Genomic DNA, 15,870 nt, shown 5'->3' with positions numbered 1-15,870 from the left:
GACTGCCCTGCTTTAGCCGCCTCCCAGCATCCTGTAAAGTAGTTCATGGAACCCCCAAGGTGTGGCTGGGCACATGGCCACCCCAGCGAAAAACTACATTTCCCAGCATTCCTTGCAACAAGGTATGTCCAGATGCCTGCCTGGTTTACAGGATGTAAACAGACCTTCCAAGTCAAACCCTTCCCATTTGTGGAATTGCGGAGATGGTTTGGTCCTGGAGCCATCGTCAGCCATACAAGTGACACGCAGGGAATGACCCTGGGCACCTGGAACGACGTGGCACAGCAGAGCATTCCTGAGCTACCTTCCACTTGGCCTTTTAAGAGAGAAAGAAGCATCTAGCTTAGGGAAGCCACTATGGTCCCGGCATCTGTTAAAGCGGCCAAGTCAATATCCAAACAGCCTTTCGTAGCCAGCCCAGCTTTCGCTATTTTCTCCAATGCCTCTTCTGTTAGGTCGCACCAGCTTCCCACCCTTCTCCGAACGCATTTTTGCAGAAATCTTGGTTTTTACACCAGCTGTGCTAGCTGTTTGGAATGCCCTTCAGTGCTCAGTAAACTCCATCTCAAAATATCACTCAAATGTCAGCCTGTATTTCAGGCTGCCCTCGCCCTCTGTCCCCGGCTATGGATTTAGCACATAGTTCACTTCATTACAATGTTCTCAGTGTTTTCCACAGTCTCTTCTCCATGAACTGTGAGCCCCTGAGAAGAAAAAGCTCTGAATTACCCAGCTGTACTTCCAGTCCAGTGCTTAGCACTGTGTCAGGCAATAGTGTCAGTGAATGTTGGAGGAATAATGGAACAAAGGGAAGGAAAAATCAGCAATGGGTGATAGGCCTGGTCAACCCCTGCCCGCTCAGGATGGACACACGCCTGCCTTCAGCAGGGGCGGAGTGGAGTTATCTAGTGCCAAGGTCTTTTCAGGGCCCTATCAGTATCACCCCAGGTCTTGGCATGGGAGAAAGTGTGGCAGGAAAGTGGAAGTCCCCTCAGCCACTCAGCAAATGGCAACCAGACCCAAGGCCCGCCATTCTTACGGCCCCGTTTTGGGAGGAGAACATAATGGGTCTCTTCACCTTTCCTAGGTTTTCTCCAAGGCATGAGGTTTGGAGTGGGTCCTCCCACCGGAAGGCAAGAGCTTCCTTTAGGGCTGCCTGGGAGGCAGGAGAGGGGGTGGGGGCCTGCTCAGTGTCCGGTGGGTCTGAGGCCATAGGTGCAGCTGTGTTCACTCTATGCCTGACTTGGACTAGAGCTCCCCCACCCCGACCAAGAGAGGGGCCAGAAGAAGACCCTCCATCTCATGATTTGCACTGATGCCTAGGTGACATGCCAGCTTCGTGAAAGTTTCCAGGTGTCCAAGACGAGGCTTACATTTTTCGGCAGAAATGGCTGCTCTAAATCAGTGTCTAACATTTAAAAATCAGAGACTCTCAGGTAAGAAGACAGATCCCTGGCTTCCAGGACCAGACTGTTGCACGCTCCGAGGGGCGGTCATCCCTGCATGGGGTGGGGGTAGCTCCATTGGGGTTTCCTGGCTTCCGGTCTGCAGGCTGGCGTCAGAGGACCCTGGGCCTGGAGAGCAGGGGGCTGCACAGCTGCCAGGGAGCAGGGCGAAGAGCTGTCTCAGAGGGCAGTGTCCTAGACGCCCGCCCAGGCCCCAGGAGATCCTGGGAAAAGCAGCAGCAGAAAGGGAAGAATAAAGAGGGAGAGAGGGAGCAGTGCTAGACAAAGAGGAAAAGTTAATGAGAGAAAGCTCTGGCAAAATCAGGGGGAGACACCAGAAGGGCACAGAGGAAAGAAGGAATGAGGCAAGTCAGGGAGAGGACAGAACGTGAGGCCGGCGGCTCCATACCGCCACCTGCTGGCACCTGCTGACAGGTGCGCGGCCCTGGGCTTAGCAAGTAGGCTGTTCCAAGACTTGGGAGGAGGGGACTCCGCTTGGCCCTGTCACCCCAGCAAGTCACATCTTGGTCCGTCTGGGACTCAGTTTCTTCATCTGTAGAACAAAGGGGTCAGGTTGGAGAAAAGCCCTCTTTCTGCCCTAAATATTTCCGGGCCCCCGGACCAAGAGCTGTGTCTGTGGGTACCTACTAGTAGTCCCAAGGCCCTCGACGTGTTGACTTCTTCCGAGAGGCCAGGGATCTGTATTTTTACCTGAGATTTTCCGATGTTTCAATGTTGGACACTAATCTGCCCTGGCTGGTGTGGCTCAGTGGATTGAGAGCTGGTCTGTGAACCAAAGGGTCACAGTTACATTCCCAGTCAGGGCACACGCCTGGGTTGCGGGCCAGGTCCCCAGCAGGGGGCGCATGAAACGCTACCGCGTATTGCTGTCTCTCTCTCTGTCTCTCTCAATAAATAAATAAATAAATATCTTTTAGAAGAAGATAAATAAATGTTGGACACTAATTTAGAATTCTGTAAACAGCGGAGGGCCAAAGTAAACACATGTGCTTCCAGTTTGCATGCTGAGATTTCCCACCCTGGTGTCTCTGGGCCTCAGGAGAAGGTTCTAGACTCTGCTAAAAGTGACAAAGAACAGCAAAAGGAACTTTAACTTTAACTTTAATAAGGAACCAAAACTCGTCATATTCCAAGGCCCACTGTTTTTCTCTTTTTTCCTCCCCATCCCAATCCTGACTCTGTTTCTTTACCCAGCAAGTATGAACTTGGCCACGAGGGTGGTGGGTAAGGAGCCAGACCTAGGTGCATGAGGCAGTTCTGGCGGGAGGCAGGGGGTCTCCCTCCTCACCCACCACACCTGGCAGTGACTGCAAACCCATACGTTTAAAGGTCTAAAGATGTCACAAGACGAAACCCTTCTCCCACTCAGCTACACACACAAACCGTTCTGTACAGACTTGGAAACAATTCCTTTTTTTTTGAAATTATTCAAGCAAAAGGGCATAGGCTCAAAGACTCACACACAGATATCATACTGTTGCTGGAGACACGTATGATACTTTGTAACTGGTGTCCAACAGACGTCCTTCTAGAAAATTCTTCCCTATCATAAAGTCACATCTTTTAGAGCCTTACTTAAGCATCTTCAGGGAACTCAGGGTAAATACTCTCTACCCCACAAAAATGATTCCACAAACCACAAAGGGACTATTAGAGCTAAAAATTACTGGCTCGACCACCTCATTTAATGGAAGAGGACTCTGTCCTTGGAGAGGCTGGGGAGATGGCCAAATGTCACGGAGCAGCCAGCAACAGACACAAGACTGGTGCACGGCCGGCCGCTGCTCAGCCTGCCTTACGGGGGGGTGTCCTCAGGAAGCAACAGGCCACCCTCCACCAGACACACACACACAAACACACACACACACACACACACACACACACACACACACACACACACACACAGTTTCTCCCCCTCTTACCCAGCACCCTGCCAGGTAACCTAAGTGCTCAATAAACATTTGCTGAAAAGTGCAAAGCACCTGAATCTATCCCTGTGTTTCATTACTCTCAGGACCAGCCGGCAGAGCAGGGCGAGGATTAGGAACGCGTTTTACAAATGAGGAAATCCAGGTCCCAAAGATTCAGTGAGGAGCCCAAATCCTCGCCCAGTAAGTGGCTGAGCCGGACCCCACACATGCCCGCTTCCCCTTGACCCTAATTCACATGACTCACTCCCTCTGTCTCTGGCCCCTCACGAGGACCCTGTAAGGGAAGGAACCTGCCAGAAGGTATTTCTCCTCCCTACGCTCATCTGTGGGGATTTCAGCAGAACTGAGGACCCTCCTAAGGACGGAGCACAGGGTGGGTGGCTTCGCAGGGCAGGCACCAGCACACTGCAAACCCTGGCTTCTCCACCCTAGACCTCCGGACCCAGGATCCACACAGGTGGGACCCAGGGGCTGGCTCTTACATTCAGTCCTCTGAGGGGGACATGCACGCTGACATGAGAGGTGACAGTTTGCCCCTCGCGATTTTAATTAATATAATTTGCTTTCTTAATTTAAAAAAGATCGGTAAAGAAAGCACATGACTCAGCATTAAACAGGAGTCTCCCCGCCAGCTGCCCCCACAACATCCCAGCCTCCACAGGAGACTTCTCAGACTCCGCACAGAGCCGGTGTGAGCTCACAACCCAGTGGTCCTCGCCCAGTCCTTCCCCCGACCCAGTCCCCTTACGGAAGGGGAAACTGCAGCCCTGTGAGTTTTAGGGACTTGGGCGAGGTTTCCGAGCCAAGCGGGGCAGGAACAGACACTAGGACCTCCGACTCATCGGCCCCCCAAATCCACCCCTTGGCTCCATGCCTCAGGTGCCACCTCCCAGCCCCAAAAGGACAGGCCCGCTCCCCTTTTCCTTTCTGCCTCACCCTCACCCACCCCCTGGCCAGGGACTGTCCTGCGGTGAGTGGTAAAAGCGGTAAAAGCGGGGAGGTGCCTCCAGGAGAGGGAGGGCCAAGCAGAGAAACCTGAATGGAAAAGGAAAGAAAAGGCCAACAAAACTGTGCTTCAGAGACAGAAACCAAAGCCGACACTGGGGAGTTCTCTGGAACGGCGGTGGCCTCAGTTGCCACCAGAAGCGACTCTTTCTAAGAAAAAGGGTAAACAATGACACGGTTCGATTCCACGGAGACCAGGTGTCAGGTTCTGAGCTATCACTTAGCCCCAGGTGAACACCGGCTCCGTGGGTATGTACCCAGACAGGAGCAGGGGAGCCACTCCGCCCCACGGTCCTCTCAGAGCAGGGTCTCCGGCGAGAGGCTAAAGGGCATGATTGTGCAACTGAACATGGCAGAGCACACAGGCACGCGCCAGTGCGCTGAGCAACAGAGAGGGCGCGTGGAGGCGGGGCAAAGCAAGGAGGGAAGGGCCCTGCTTGGCAGGCCCCCAACGTCAAAACCAAGTTCAGTGTTTTGGTGACTCCAGTGGGCTTGGTGTGGAAAGCTACAAAAGCAGGTGATGCGACATTACAGACCAGGTGGATTCTACTACTAATACAGCCAGAACTACACAGGTGGTTCTTTTATTTTAAAAGGAAAAATGAATGTGCATAAACCTAGTCCAGAGTTAAACCTCCGGAAAAATCCTTAAAAAACGGAAAGTATTTACTGTTCATTTGAAGTTGTTTTACTAGGAGAGAAATTTAAACATTACTTTGGTTTTCCCATTTTATTGATCATTTCTCTTTAACATGTATATGACCTATCTCATAATTATAAAATTGCCAGGGGAAATTATTTTTACCTAAAAACAGCCCGTGTCAGTGTGATTATAATTAAAGTGCTCACAACTGAATTCCTGTTTACTGTTGTAAATTGGAACATTTGCAGAAAACAGTGTGGCAGTATTTCTGGAAAACCAAGATCGGTCATGACCCTCCAACCAGTAATCTCACACGTAGGATTAAATCTAAGACAGGACTCCAAAAACCATAAAGTGTAAAATATATTAGCACGTTCACTGTGCATCTGATACATAAAAAAGCATGCTGTTAGGAGGTTCCTCAAAAAGTGAAACAGAATTACCTTGTGATTCAGCAGTTCCACTTCTGGGTGTATATCCAAAAGAAGCGAATGCAGGACTTGAACGGATATTTGTACACCCTTGCTCAGAACAGCATTATTCACAACAGCCAAAGGCAGATGCAACCCAAGTATCCACCAATGGGTGAACGGATAACAAAATATATTATATGCATACAATAGAATATTATTCAGCCCTAAAAAGGAAGATAACTTTGAAACTACTACTACATGGAGGAACCTTGAAGACATTATGCTTAGTAATATAAGCCAGGCACAAAAGGACAAACACTGCATGACTCCACTTGTATAAGTTCCCTGCAATTGTCAAATTCACAATCGTCAATGGGATAGCAACAGGAGTATGTGAGGTTTCCCAAAGGCTGCCTTCCTACAGCCTGGAACTTAAACAAAACGGCCGGAGCTTCAGCAGCCTTTTTAGACCCTGAGGTGACATGAAGGATGAAAACCGTAACTAGTATGGCGGACCTGAAGGACAGGCGGAGCCTGGGGTCCAGAGGACAGCAGGGCTGCACCAGCACTGAAGAGCCCCCCTCTGAACTTCTATGTGAGAGGAAAGTCAATCCTACGACGTGAAGGCACTATTCTATGCAGCCAAACCTAATCCTCACTGACACAGGCAGTAACCTTTAAATTACTACTAGGAGGTACACCTGCATTTCTCTCATCGCCCATAACAAAAATAGGAAAACTTACCTGTACCCCACCTCACCCATCTCCCTCCCACTTCCTGGGTTCTGTTGCTCCAATCTGGGGGTTCATATCCAGTCTCTTGTTTTCAAATGGTTGAGTTTTGACCCCTACAACTGCTTTCCATTTCCCAAACACACACCCAGGACTTAGGCCCTCGAAGGCTTGAGCAGCGGGCTGGCAGGGCTCGGAACCACATCCCTCCACCTGTCCTCTTCGCCCCAAAGTCAGCTCTTACGAGGGGACAGTGAAGGCAATTAGCACCAAGGGGCAAACTCCGGGATAAAGAGTTAAGTGCCAAATCAGGAGGACTTAATTTATTAATAGAACACAATTTTGTGGAACCATAATACCCACTGTGCCTCCACCACTCAATACAGTCGACCATCTTATTGTTAATTGAAACGATTTCCTGAACAGGAAATTCTGTTTATAAATGAACAATGGTTAGTTTTTCAGAACATCAAATGAGATCATGTGGATATTAAAAGACTTCCAACCCATCCAAAGAAATTACTACGGCCTGATGATAATAAACAGTTAAACAACACAGATAAAAGAAATAAAACCTGAGAAGGAAATGATTCCAATTACTTGAGCCAGGGCTCAAACCCACATAGGCATACATTCAAAATGTGGAAAATTACAAAGGGCAACCTCCTACAAAGAGTACAAATGAAAAAATATAAAACTATAATAAAGGGCAAATGTTAAAGGTCTTGTATCAGGACACGTAATTACAATATACAACTCAACTGTCAGAGGCAACGTGAGTGTCTATTTGGCATACACTTGAGTAGCACAATGGTCACTTGAGAAGGTCCCTTGGTGTGTTCTCCGTTTTTCTGGACTCAAGGCAGGAGTGAGCCTTGAGTCCAGAAAAACAGGGGCAGCCCTGACCAGCAAGGCTCAGTGGGTTTGGCTTTCTCCCGCAAAGCAGAAGTTCCCGGGTTCAATTCCCAGGGAGCACACAGTCACGCCTGGGTTGCGGGGCTGGCCCCAGCCCGGGCACATGCAGGAGGCAGCCGATCTACGTTTCTTTCTCACGTGGGTGTTTCTTTCTCCCTCCCTCCCTCCCTTCTCTAAAAATAAATAAATAAAATCTTAAAAACATAAAACGAGGGCAGCAGAAACCAAGAACTGAACTTTTTGAAAGCTTATTAAAAAGGCTGCCACATTGAGGGGCATGGGAGCAGACTGGGGGTGAACGGCTAAAGAATCTCGGGTTTCTTTTTGGGGTGACAAAAAATGTTCCAAAAATGATTGTGGTTGATGGCTTACCACCCTAGGAACACACTAAAAACCATCAAATGATACACTTTGTATGGGTGACTTACCTGCTATGGGAATTATATCTCAAGGAAAGTAGTCGCATGTACACAGGCAATGCGACCACAAGGAATGCAAACGCCGGGCCTCCGGCGCGCTCACTGAGGTCAGAAACACGGCCACGCCTCTCAGAGCGGAAGCACCGTCCCTGCTTCCCTACCAACTGTCTGGAAGGCCCAGGGAGCTCACGATATCTGTTCAGGCACTTCTCTAGAAAATGGGTTAATTATTAGCAAAATGAGGTTTCATGAACAATAGCTCTTCCTGGCTGTGTAGGGCATTCCATGCTTACAGAACAGTTTACAGCTGAGCAATGCTGGGTGGTGGGGTCCCACTGGCCTCACCAACAGGCCTTGGATTTTTTTTTTTTTTTTTTTTTGGCTTCCCAACTAAAAAGGGCTATTTCTCTCTTATTGTTAAGTTGATGTCCTGACACAGATCGGGCCTCGAAGGTCTTGGCCAGAAGACCACACACTATGGCAGCCAGTGAAACCCAGCTCCTGCTTGCTTCGCGAAATAAAATTTTATGGGAACACAGTTAGCCCTGTTCTACAGGAATTGTCTGTGGCTGCTTTCAGCTCTGACAGCAGAAATGAATAGTTGTGACGGAGACCAGGGGACCCACAAACCTAAGATAACACTCCAGCCCGTCCCGGGAAGCCTGCCAACGCCCGCTCTGGCCACAGGATCCTGCGTCCGTCCTTCCCCGTCACACCTACCCAGCGGCGATATGAGAGTAAGCAACGAACATGGAGTCACGAGGCCACGGGGCTTTCCCGAAGACCCCCTGTGCCTCCGCCATTCCAGGCCACTCCTGGGTTACCTGAGGATCTTCTAAAATCCAGGCTGCTCCTTTGGTTCACAGTTCTTCCCTCACTGCTCACCCCTGCCATGGTTCACCGTGAATGAAACTTCATTTCGCAACTCTGACTTCGAGCCAAGCCGCAGAACTCGCTTCGGCCAGTGAAATGTGAGTGGACAGAACTTACTGCACGTCTCGCCAGAGGCCTTCCACGTGCCTGTGTGGTTGAGCCTGTCCCCTTGAGCCCCTGTCCTCTGGCAGGAGAGGGTGGCCCCAGACAGCTGCTGCCCCGTTAGCCCCAATCCTCCAATGAGTGACACATGGAACAGGCTATAGCGAAGCCCAGGCTGTCCTCGGGGGACCTATGGCCGTGATCAGGGAATAAATGTTGCCACTGTGGATCTGGGGGGTCTTTTGTCACCCGGCGTTTCCAAAGCAAACCTGACTGATACACACCCAATTTAAAATCACGTAAGATACAAGCACTGATAACTAGAAGAATCAAGTTCACCATGTGGGGCTGACATGACACCACTGTCAGGATCTCCTGAGACGCCTAAACAAGAATGGCAGGGCCACACTCTCATACATGCTCTCTCACCAGAACAACTGGAATGAGCTTCAGCAAAGAGCAGATGGGGTAGAATAAAATAAAGGAAGATGAATCGAGGCAGGAGAAGGGATGGGGCTGGGCGGGAGGGGTTTCTTTTGTTCCATCTACACAACGAAAGTTGCCTGCCTTTACCTGTCAGGTTCTCTGGACAATCCCTCAGTCCCTTACAAAAGCAGAAGACCCAGGGTGCTGCAGGTGTCTGGTCTCAAGGTCCAGGCTGCTGTTCCTGTTGCTAGTGCTCCCCTGGCCCACTAGGTGGTGCTGCACCCGCCCCTGGACAGGCCCACTCCCTCCCTCCGGTCACGGCACAGGAAGGAGAGCAGGCGCCAGAGGGTTCGCAGGCCCTTCCTCAAGCCCCCATCTGCCCCTTCCCATTTCTACTCACCACAAACCCCCACACAGCTAGGGAGGGGCAGAGGCAAAACACCACCAGGCAGGGAGTTCAAGCCTGCCCCTGAATTCTCTGTTGAGCTTTGTTCCACACAGGAAAAAACAGTATAGTTCTCCTAATCGGATAACATGTTGGGTTGGGAAGAAGAACAGAATTCCTCCCGAGAGAAGAGAAGGAGCATCAGCGTCCCCATGACCACAGGCTGAGCCTCATCTCATCTTTCCAAGGAAGCAAGACCTTCCCTGCCTCCTACTGAGGAGGCCCCGTTCGGCCCCCACACAGGTTCCGGTAGAGAGATCAGAAGGCAGCCAGGGCGGAAGACCTCCTGGGACATGAAGATTCTAGTCTTGGCCTGAGCTGGCTCAGGTGGGGGCTGCAGCGTCCGCACCCTCTGGCTCCCCCGGCTCATTTTCCTCCACCTGCCTGAAAAATCCTGGAGGCTCAGGCTGCCTTGCCTGTGTCCACGTGTCCACGTCCCTGTCCCCCCACCTGCGGCCTCAGGCTCACAGTCAGCCAGCCCGTCTGTCCTCATTGCCACCTCTGAGCCAGACTCCCCACCCTCTCAACCCCTGGACCTCCTGGTCCACCTCCGCCAGCGACACCTGGGCCACCTCTGAAACCTGAACCTCAGGTGCCCCTTCCCTGACCAAAACCCCTACCCGTTGATCCCTTCAATTTGCATCTAACAGACACCCCCTTCCCATCCGGCTTGAACCCCACAGCCCTTTGCTTTAACCTCCCTCCCTTCCTTCTCAGTGGCATTTTCCTGATACCCACAGGACACAGCCCAATTCTGATGAAACCAGCTGTCCCCTCCCTGTGCGCCACAGCTGGGCTCCCACAGCCCCTCACGGAGCACAGTGGGGCTGGCAGGGAGCCCCATCCTGGGTCCGCCTTGCTCAGCACTGGGTCTCCCACTCCGCCTGGGGCGGCGGGGGGGGGGGGCGGCGGCAGGGAGGGCGGAGTGGGGAGCAGGGAGCAGGAGGGGAGGGGAGACGACACAGGCTGAGTAAGGCATGAAACAGCCTCCCTGCAGGGCAGTAAATGAGGGTGAACCTGCCTCCCAGTCACCCAGAAGGCAGCCGGCTGGCTCTCTGTGTGTTCTCGCTCCCTAGCGCTCTCTCTCTCTCTCTCTCTCTCTCTCTCTCTCTCCCCCAGACGTCAGCCCTCAGGCCTCCCCCTGGGCTTCCTGGCTTCCTCCCCCCGCATCTAACTCCGTCTAAGAACCTAGAGACCTGCTGCATGCTGAGTCACTTCCCTCATCCATTCACTCACCTGCAAGCCCGCCCAGGAAGTCTGTCTGCTGACCCCTTTACTCGTCCTCCTGCTTCTGGCTACCGGGTGTACCCCCAATGAGCGGCGAAGCCCCTTCATCATCGCAGGAAGCGCATCAGAGAGATAAGAGGGTGCCCAGCACCCAGACACAACGGGGGAGGGCCCGCTTACAACAGGCCACGGACACACCTTCCGTGAGCTGGAAAAGCGCCAAAGACATCCCTCAGCGTGGCCTGGAGACCTGCTGTCTTCGCCCAGAAGTGCTGGTTGACTGTGGCAAGGCTCCCAAGGTCTTAGCCAGCCTAGATTCACATTGGTGGCAAATTTTTTTTAGGAAGGGAAAAGAAATTGTCTCTCCTTGAGGTGGGGAAGGAAAGGAGCGGGGGGCGGGGGGGGGGGGAAGAAGGGGAAGAAGTGGGAGGAGAGGAGGGGGAGGCAGGGAGCGGGAAACGGGTACCGAGGAGGAGGGAAGAGAAGTGGAAGGAAAAAAAAGAGGCGAGGCAACGAGGGGGAAGAAGAGGGGAGGAAAGAGAGGGAGAAACAGAAAAGGAAGGAAAGAAAGGAAAATGAAAAATAAAAGTTCTCTGAGCCCGGGCTGGGTGGGTCAGCTGGTTGGAGTGTCATCCCGTACAACAAAAAGTTCCAGGTTTGGTGCCCGGTGCGGGTGCATACAGGGGGCAACCAAGTGGTGTTTCTTACATCGATGTTTCTCTCTCTCTCTCTTTCTCTGTCCCTTCCCCCTCTCTAAAATCAATAAACGTATCCTCAGCTGACAATTAAAGAGAAAAAGAATTCTCTGAGATATTCCTCTGGAAACAAAATGCCCATTGGCCCCTGGTGTTGGGTCGGTTTTCCGACGCGACAGCAGTTTAGGTTCAGACCCTGTGGGCCTCCTCGGGCACCCCATCGATCTGTGCATTCCGTTTTCCGGGACAGAGGTCTGGGAAGTCAGGGAACATGAGAGGGGTCCCTACTTATAGTTGGCACAGGGTACGCCCAGCAGGGGACCCGAAGCATGGCTCCTCCAGCTGGAATTCAAAGCCCAAGCCTCCAGACAGTGACGTGCCTGATGGGGCCAATGGACAAGTAGGTACTAGAACATTCCACTGTAAACTGGGCTGGCTGGAAGCAGCTCGGCAGGAGTTGGGAGTTCAGCTGAGCCATCAGTAAGAAGGGTTATTAATACAATAATTCTGGAACTCCTTCCGCACACCCCTGCACCAGGCACTGACTAGGAATCACCACACAGCACCAGCAGACACCCTGAGGCTCTTGCTGCCACGCCCATTTTAGAGACCTGGAAACTGAGGGACGAGAGTTCTCACCCGAGGCCACACCATGGGTGCTGCAGCTCTGAGTCACACCCAGACCTCTTGGCCCCAAACCCCCGGAAGCCACACTGCAGGTCTGTTCAGGCTGAAATGGGGCGGAAGGGCGCGTTCACCGCACCCTAAGAAAGTGCAGTGGGCCGACGTCCATTTATTTCCTCTTAAACTCCATGTATGTCCAATAAAATTTCAACAGGGCCAGGAGAATAAGCATAAAAGAAGAAGAACTTGAAAGTTTATTAAAGGGAGGGAGGCGGATGTTGGCAAAGGACAAAGTTTTACAAGAATAGCTACTCAATGAAAATCTAAGGCAATGAGCTCCCTAGAAGCCAAAGCAAAAGGACACCCCTGCACACACCCACACGTACACAGACACCCCAAAACCCTCATTATCTAATAAAAAGCAGTATAGATAGAGAAAGGAGAACAGTTTGAGCATGAATCTCAAGAGTTCAAATATTTCTTGAGACAAATACTAAATAACATAATGGGAAAATTCTTTAAAATTATTTTTACAAATGAGGCAGAGATTCCAGTCACTTCTCCAATCAACTAATAGTTATCTGTAACGCAGAGGTCACATGCTACAGGTCTCTGAAGACCCGTGAATCAAGAGCATTTTCATCACTTTGCAGAAGGTTCTATTGGACTTCCAGCAGAGCTTCAGACCTTTCTAGGTATTCTCACAAAGTTATGTCACTTGCTCCCACCCCTCCACCCCCAATAAATCAGCTGTTCCCGGGAACCAAATCCTGCCTCCTTCACAACTTCCAGAACCAGAAGGCCTGCCACTCACTGAGGCCACACCCACGGCCTCCCAGCCCTGCCACTCCCAGCAGAGCGAGCTGTGCCGTCTCTGACACAGGGGGCCCAGCCTCTCAGCCCAGAGGACAGTAGAGAACCAAAGGGGCGAAGGAAGGACCGAGTCAGGGGTGTGTAAAAGATGTGCACATTTCTGAGACACAGGAGGGGAGTGATGGTGGAAGAAAGAAGTGAATCAGCCTGGGCCCAGAATCTGGAGGAGGGGACATGGGGCCTGTAAACAGGGGGACCTGAAGGGCAACATTAAAGCCACTATGCCCGCCGCTACCCCTCCCCCGCCCCCCCCCCAACCTACTAATGCAGCAACAGGAATCCCAGGATGGCCCTGCAGGTCGAATACAGATGGATGATGATGGCGAGACACACGGACAAAGAGGCAGGCAGAGAGATGGCAGGCGGGCGGGCAGATAGGTAGGCAGGTACATAGACAGACAGACTGAGGATAGAAAGAGAGAAACAGACAATAGTAACAGAGAAAAAACTGCTCAGTGAGCACTTACTATGTGCCAACAGCATGCTAAGTACTCCGCATGCATTCACTAATTTAATCCTCACAGCTAGTAACTAAAGTATAAATAATAATTATCCCATTTAGAATTACAGAGGTAACTACTCCATGAGCTAAAAATAGAAACTGTTCAGAAGTATTTAACTCAAGTCATAGAAAAAAAAAAAGAAAGTCTTCTAGGAACACCCCAAAACGCTCAATGCCCACATCCGGAGGGGAATACAAACCGAGGCCAGACGCGGGGCTGTTTTCTACAGCTCGGCCGGCACAGGGCAAGACGTTCGCAAACGCCGGGGCGCCCAGGCTGCGGGCCCAGACGCTGCCCCACATCTCCTGAACAAGACAAAAAGTACAACTTCTCTGGCAACACCCATCACAGCTCAAGTCCCCACTCCAGAAATTCTCACCAGTGCATTCAGCACATATTTGCACAGATGTGTGGGAACGAAGACATTCCCTGCAGCCCTTCTGTATTCGCAAACTACCGGTCCACATTCCAGGGTATGCGCAGACCACACTTTGTTTATCTGCTCATCAACTGAGAGGCACTGGGGTTGCTTCTACCTTTTGGCAATTATGAATGATGCTGCTCGGAACACTTGCCCATAAGGTTTTGTGTGAGCTTCTGTTTTCATTTCTTGGTTGTATCACTAGGAGTAGAGTTGGTAAGGCACACACAGTAACTACATGTCACCTTTGAGAAACTGCCACACTGTTTTCCCCAGTGCCAAATGTTTGATGTTTTAAGCTGCCAAGGAAATTTGTTACACAGCAACAGATAACTAAGACACTAGAATTGAACAAAGTTAGATGTAAAGGGCATTTAGGGCGATGCCTCGTACACAGTAAGTGCTCTATCAACGTTAGCCATTACTATCATTATCAATATCTTCCTACCACAGGGCCTTTGCTCATGCTGTTTCCACGGTTTCGAATGAATGTTCTTTCCCTCCCACCCTTTCTCCCTACCCCGCTAACTCCTACATATCCTTCAGACTTCTGCTTAAATACTGCTTTCCCATAGAAGCCTTCTTGGAAATGTCAATTCAGAAACCCCCTTTGCACAATCTCCTAGCGCCCTGTACTTCTCCTGTGAATATCAGACACAGTCACAGTTCAACAGAAATTTCTGTGCTATTTTTAAGACACTTTTCTCTCCTCTGAATTACAAAAGAATCTTAGGCTGGCACAACGCCCTGTCTCTGTGCACACAATAGAAACTCCATTATAACTCTGAAAGGCCAACAGCCCACTAGGAAAACGAGCAAAGACAAAATAAACAGGCTGTTTGCAGAAAATGAAATAACAGAAAGGAGGCACAGATGCATTTGTACTTGAGAAGATACCAAACAAGATGAAATACCATTTTTCATCACGACCTGATTAACCAAGATGAAGAGGACTGATACTGCCCAGACTTGGCAAGCAATGGCCACAGCCTGCCACTCCCTTGCGCCGGTGCTTGGCACTTAGGAAGTGTGGGCTCTCGGTGAGGCAGTGCTATGATACGGTGCTCTGAAGGCACATGCTCGTCGGCTCAGAGACATGTAGGATAGGTGACCCAAGAGATACACATGCAAGATGGTTCCCTTGGGCACAGTTAAAAAGCAAAACCCAGACACAGCTGAAAGTATCCTTCGAGAGGGGACCGCCACAGAGAGTGGCACTTTCCTGGCAGTAGCCTTTGCAGCTGCCACCTTCACAGCAGTTCCGCCTGCAGGGCCTGCTCATTATGCGCCCAGTGAAGCCAAGGCCACGGCCACAGCCACTCCGTTACATCTGAAGCCTAGCGTCTGTCATCTTATTCTAGTTCCTCCTTTACGTTACACAAGGTGGTGTGCGGGGTCTCATAACAGGATGTGTTGTGGAGGACTAGTTATCTATCAATTTCCGATTCATAAAGGAGAAATTACAACAGGTTTCTAATAAAAAGAAACGATACATCTCCTGGTTTAAGTAAATGAATAATGATCAGGAGACAGCCCCACAATGGGAGACTATGCAGCCATTTCAAAGAATAAGGCAACATTGTAATTACTGTGAAATGTTTCAAAGCACCTCAGGGTACATGATATGGTCCCACTTGTGTTTTTCAGAAAAGAAATTATGTGCATCAGAACTTCCTGGAATCATTTTTTAAAACTGTAGAATGGTGGGGTTATTCTGCATTGACTACACTTTGGTCCAATTTCAAGCTTTACCACTTGTATGTGTTATTTCTATAATGTAAAACCCTAGTGAAATGAAATTATTTTTTAAAAAAGAAAAGTCCAGCATGAAGGAGGTTAACTTAAATAAGGTCAGAACACAGCGCTGCTGGGTCTGAACCCCAAGGACCCTGGTTTTACGTGAGAGGATCGCTTCTCTCTACACCTCCCTAAAGGTGTGGGTGACAATGGTGCCCGCCTGGCAGGCTTGTGCTGAGGACAAAATGAGTCCCCAAGGCAGCATTTGGAAGCCAGCCAGGCACAGAGCAACGGCTCAGTAAAGTGTCAGCCTTCGTTAGCCCTGGTGATGGCTAACTGTACGTGTCAACGTGATGGGGCCACAGGGTGCCCAGGCGTTTGTCAAACATTATTCTGGGTATTTCTGGGAGAATGTCTGTC

General features: G+C 50.6%; 1 protein-coding gene across 6 annotated transcripts in view; it reads right to left on the bottom strand.

The window, feature by feature from the left end:
* TRAK1 (trafficking kinesin protein 1) overlaps window positions 1-15,870 on the bottom strand; it is a 98,884-nt gene that overhangs the window by 75,931 nt on the left and 7,083 nt on the right. The window contains exon 1 of one of the 6 annotated variants that reach the window (XM_054594581.1): window positions 4,660-4,735. The exons of the other annotated variants lie outside the window; for them this stretch is intronic. The gene's annotated coding sequence lies outside the window, so the exon portion shown is untranslated. Of the gene's footprint in view, window positions 1-4,659; window positions 4,736-15,870 lie in introns of those variants that run through there. 6 annotated transcript variants of the gene reach the window in all.

This window comes from Pteronotus mesoamericanus, unplaced genomic scaffold, assembly GCF_021234165.1.
Source record: "Pteronotus mesoamericanus isolate MK-2021 breed Mesoamerican mustached bat unplaced genomic scaffold, CSHL_Meso_final scaffold_533, whole genome shotgun sequence".
NCBI classification, from domain to species: Eukaryota; Metazoa; Chordata; class Mammalia; order Chiroptera; family Mormoopidae; genus Pteronotus; species Pteronotus mesoamericanus.
This window is presented reverse-complemented; position numbering and strand designations above follow the sequence as displayed.